Here is a 5920-nt window from a genome sequence, read left to right as displayed (position 1 = left end):
GAGACAGAGAGAGAGAAAGAGAGAGAGATTGAAGGAGAAAGCTTGTCTCCTATTGTTTACATGTCTATCCCGCTCATTTCTGTGTACTTTTCTGAGTGTTATGAAGTATTTCTATTGTTATTATTATTGCTACAGTGGTTACTTGACTCTGAAGACTTCTATCCCATTTACAATGACGTGGATGGCAGCCTTAGTCATTCTGTTGGAAGCATACTGGGACCAGCTAATGACTTGATGTATATCTTGGGAGGACTCATGCCTTGAGGCGTAGCTTTGTCTAACCAGGCTGTCTGCACAAACGAGGGAAATAAAATGACCCTCGACTCTTCTGAGAATGCTCCCGTTTTGTTTATAGCCTATCCTGAACCCTTAGCTATTTTAGCCCCACTGCCTCTCTCCTGCATCTCTGCATTCAGATAGAGTACGGCCCTAGTTAATCAGTCTGAATGTCTTGGAGATGACGCACACTGACTCAGAGATCAGAGCCGGATCAGATCTTCCCTCTCCCCATGTCTTAACGTTGGTTCCTGGTTGACCAACTCTCTAACCCCTGATGCCCACCAAGCACAATCAGTCCCATGAAGATTCTCTGCCCTGAACACTGACTACTTCTGCCACCCCCATCCTAACCCTCTCTCTTATTTTTCAACAACGTCATGTGGTTGTCTTGTGGATTTGGGGGGGGGGGAAATGATGCCAAGATAGTAAAGATGTTTGAAAAATCGAAGTGTTTGTAGATAAAACATTGCCATATATTATCTTGGAACACGGTCTGAAAAGCGAACTTGTGATGGGGGTTGTGAAGTGGAAGAACTACAGTTTGCATGGTACTGCATTAGAATTAGCAGCCACTGAGAGCAAAAAATAATGTCAGATGCTATTCAGGAAATGGAGATCAGTTGAACAAAGCTGTTGGTGTTTGTTAATAAGATTAATGTTCATATTTATTATCTCAAACTATTTATTGTATATCATGTAAAAGATAATACTCCTGCTAGTTGTGTACATGTGGGAGAGTGAGATCGTGAGTGTGTTTTTTTGCATGTATTGAGTGAAGAATTGAATGATAGAAACATTTTGAAGTATTGTATGTAACATTTTAATACGGCTATCATCATGAGTGAAAGTCTAGATGTGATTCCAAGCTAAGCACAGCAACATATGAGTATCACTGCCTGGTTCCCTGACCCAGACTCTGTCTGGGGACAACCTCTTAGTCTTGTATGGACTTCTTCCAATAGCCTTTTTTTTTACAGGACACTAATCAATGTGAGACAAGACCTGCCAGAGTTTTCCTGCTTCTTGAAAAGTGTGCTTTGAAATATACATTTGGGACCATGTTGAAGCTCATTTTTTCCTAAGGTTTTGTATGAGTGTACGAGCGTGTTGATGTGGATAATTCAAGGTATTTGTACTTCTTGTCTTCAGAGTTTGATGGAAGGCATGCCTTTATACCATCCAAAAAAATTTACTCAAGGGGGTATGGATTTCAATGATGAAATGTCTACACTTCTGAGTTATGTTCCAAGGAATCCTCTCAAAGAAATCATGTTTAGTCTCCGTCACGTTCAGGCGTTGAACATATTTCTGCTACATGTCAAACAAAGCGCTGCATAGGAGCAGAAACAACGTTTCTAATGTCTAAGCGTTTGTTTATTTCCTAAACATAGCACATACATTCCAATATACAGGTTTGAAAATGGTAACAATAGAACTATGACAATACTGTACTGTTATGAAAAAAAGACCACAAACAAATGATTGCCAAACCTTCCTATAATTTGCATAAGGACAGTGTGTAGACCTTATGTTTGAAATCTAGGATCCTCCGATCCATTCTTATCATTTCTAGATGTATTCATAGTTACATGATCATTGCTGCTTTTATTTGGATGAATATGCACGCTAAATGTATGATCAATGGAAATAAAAGTTGTTTATTTATCATTTCTCAAAATTGAGTTTGGTTTATTCCTTAATCGGGACTCGGATCCCTTTTCATTCATAACTGGTGGCTGAGCTTACAGGATACGTCAAAAATGCAGTCCCCTGCAGAGAGAAAGCGTGTTTGAATCAGTAAGCTGCTAAGTTTCTTATTGATTCACGTTGGTAAACATTGTTTTGTTGAATTTGAACTGCATTTGACAGTGTAAAAGAATGTGCTTGACTGGGTACCACTGTATGACTGATTGAGTAGGTTCAATAACCCAGTTACTGCACTCTTAGAAAAAAAGATTCCAAAAGGGTTCTTTGGCTGTCCCCATAGGAGAACCCTTTTTGGTTCCAGGTAAAACCTCTTTGGGTTCCATGTCGAACCCTCTGTAAAAAGGTTACACATGGAACCCAAACGGGTTCTACCTGCAACCAAAAAGGGTTCTTCAAAGGGTTCTCCTATGGGGACAGCCCAAGAACCCTTTAAGGTTCTAGATAGCACCTTTTTTCTAAGAGTGTACACACCTGACCCACATCTCTGCCTTGCATTGCTCTCTCACTGTTCACTTTTTATTCACCATAAGAGTGTCCATAAATAACTTTTCTTACATTACGTAATCATTAAGCGTAGTCTCTGCGCCCTCATTTCCTCACCCTCCTCCACCTGCTCTGATCAACCTGGAACATATGCTTCAGGAAGTTTTCATGTTGCTTGTTGTGGTTAGGCATCCCAATGGATTACACACCACAAGCAGGGAATTGATAACCTTTTACTCTAACCATCTCAGTGGAGTCCCCGTTTCCCCACAGACAAGACATTTTCCAGGTCTGTAACAAGGAGGGATGTCTTTGACGTTAAACACTTTTCTTTGATGTAGATCCTTGTGCTGCGACAGCAGCTTCAAGTAGAGTGAGCATTCTACAGGAATCATACAGAAATCTTACAGGAATCCTACAGAAATCTTACAGGAATCCTATAGAAATCTTACAGGAATCCTATAGAAATCTTACAGGAATCCTATAGAAATCTTACAGGAATCCTATAGAAATCTTACAGGAATCCTACAGAAATCTTACAGGAATCCTATAGAAATCTTACAGGAATCCTATAGAAATCTTACAGGAATCCTACAGAAATCTTTCAGGAATCCTACAGAAATCTTACAGGAATCCTATAGAAATCTTACAGGAATCCTACAGAAATCTTTCAGGAATCCTACAGAAATCTTACAGGAATCCTGCAGGAAAAAATCTACAAGAATTCCTGTAGTTGATTAGTTACATGTAGTTAGTTAACCTTAGCTGGTCTTTGGATTTCATTCACTGAACAGTATTAGAACACATTTTAATTCAGCCTCAGAGTTATAAAGCACAAATCTGAGTCAGCTCTGAAGTCATAGTCCGACTCAAGTCACAAATCTGTATTTTTGCGCCTTAGGTGTAACTCAAGTCTGAGACGCAAGTCCCCAACTCTGGTAGCGTGTAACTGAAATCAACTGTGGGGATAGTAAATCTGCCTCGACTGAATGCCTGTGTCTCTCAAATAAAATCCTGGAGACCACGACCAAAGTCAAGGTTATGCAAATTAAGCCACAGAACGCCTCAATTTGGGCAACGGTGACTCTGTTGGAGTGAAACCATGGCACCTGTGTACCCTACAGCACCTGGCACAATCCCCTCTTTATCAGTTGGTCTTTTCCCTATTACCCATTCGATGCTGGTTTCTATGGTGTCTCATCGGTGGAATGCTATTTAATGATCTCTCTCTTATCTATGAGAGTAGCAATGCATTTCAGTAATTTAGATGCTGGGCCTGCTGCAGCCGGATGTCAAATGTCACAGCTCAATTGTTATTCCAGACAGTTTTCGGTATCAAGAGTTGGTTTGACACCAAGCACAGAACAGGAGGGTAAAAATCACAATTCAATTTCAAGAGAATGTATAGTCAATATGAACAATCAATATACTACTAGCTAGCACAGCACACATGTATTATTCATTATGGTCTATTGGATACGACACATTAATCACAGAAAAACACAACGTCACAGTGCATCCTTCATATTCATGTTGTTGATATTGTCCTTAATCAGATTTGTTTTGAGACATCACCAGAAATACTGTAGGAAAGGAATATTTGTCATACAGAGACATGAGTAGCCTATTGGTTAACTCAGGTATGGGGCACCCCTGGGAGGGAGGTTTCCTGCTCTGTAGCTTCAAAAGGATTTCTCTGGTCACTAGGCAACAACAAAAGTTTATGTGCTTATATTTCAAAGTGTGTATAATACATTTATTCATATACTTGTAGCAAATACAGGCAATATAAAGTGCGCACCTCTGCATGTATTTTTAGTACTTCTTGTTGCTAGGCGACCTCTCAAATAGTCATTGTCTTTCTGTCATTGCGTTGTCTGGTGTCAGTGCAGTGAAGTGGGCGTGTTGGTTGTAATTTCCATTTAAGGTCATTCTCCTCGTCTCTCTCTCTCACTCTGACTCACAGCATATAGAGTAAATTAGCTATTGTGAAGCAGTTCTTATTCAAACCAAAATAGCTATATCTTCATTTTTGATTAGGAATGTCATATTGTTGGAATGCAGAGAGAGGGACCCCAGTAAAAGACTCGGAGAGCCTGAACTCAGAGAGAGAGCGAGAGAGAGAGAGGGTGAGAGAGAGAGAGAGCGAGAGAGCGAGAGGGTGAGAGAGAGAGAGCTCAGAAATAGACTCGGAAAGTCTGAACGCAGAGAGAGAACGAGAGAGAGCGAGAAAGAGCGAGAGAGTGAGATCGTGACAGAGAGAGCTCAGGAATAGACTTGGAGAGCCTGAATGCAGAGAGAGAGAGAGAGAGAGAGAGAGAGAGAGAGAGAGAGAGAGAGAGAGAGAGAGCGAGAGGGTGAGAGAGAGAGAGAGAGAGAGAGAGAGAGAGAGAGAGCTCAGGAATAGACTCGGAGAGCCTGAACGCAGAGAGAGAGAGAGAGAGAGCGAGAGAGAGCGAGCAAGAGAGAGAGAGCGAGAGAGAGAGAGAGCGAGAGAGAGAGAGAGAGAGAGAGAGAGCGAGAGGGTGAGAGAGAGAGAGAGAGAGAGAGAGAGAGAGAGAGAGAGAGAGAGAGAGAGAGAGAGAGAGAGAGAGCTCAGGAATAGACTCGGAGAGCCTGAACGCAGAGAGAGAGAGAGAGCGAGAGAGAGCGAGCGAGAGAGAGAGAGCGAGAGAGAGAGAGAGCGAGAGAGAGAGAGAGCGAGAGAGAGAGAGAAAGAGAGAGAGAGCGAGAGAAAGAGAGAGCTCAGGAATAGACTCGGAGAGCCTGAACGCAGAGAGAGAGCAAGAACTCAGGAATAGAGTAGGAGAGACTGAACCCAGGGGCGGATGCCCTAGGATAGAGTCATGATAGAGCCCCCTTGAGGAAAGTTTAGCAGCACATCAACTGTATGATATAATGGCATATTTATTTATATGATGAAGTGCAACTTCCTATGTAAAGAGTCTTTTGAGAGATGCACTGTTTGTGTTGTGCTCTGTATTATATTAGTATGGTGCTATGCTTTGAACTCTCTCAGTTGATATTGCTATATTTGGCTGGCCAGTTCGTCTTTTCAGCAATGCTGCGATAATCTGGCCTTGGTTTTATGAAATACTATTTGACAGAAATACCTATTCAACAGCAAGTGGTAGACTCAACTAAAACATTCAGTAATTGTCATGTAGTTTGCGGAAGTTCAATCAGGAAGGCTGGTCTGAATGCTGGTTTAACATCATCCAGTAAACATAACATCATTCACTTGGTTTCCTGTTCTATGGGCTTAGTGGGAAGGCATTCAAATCATCATCTGGTTCATTCTCCTCCTTCCTATTAGCCACGTGCGGAATGTCATTCACCTATTTACCTTATAGCCTATAAGCACGGCACAATTATGCACATTCCGCACGCTTGCTGTTTAACATATGGGCTCACTCTTGCAATTATCACCTTCCTCTCGCTCAACCAATGG

This window comes from Salvelinus namaycush, chromosome 12 (genome assembly GCF_016432855.1).
Source record: "Salvelinus namaycush isolate Seneca chromosome 12, SaNama_1.0, whole genome shotgun sequence".
Lineage (NCBI taxonomy): Eukaryota > Metazoa > Chordata > Actinopteri > Salmoniformes > Salmonidae > Salvelinus > Salvelinus namaycush.
Note: the sequence above shows the minus strand (reverse complement) of the source record.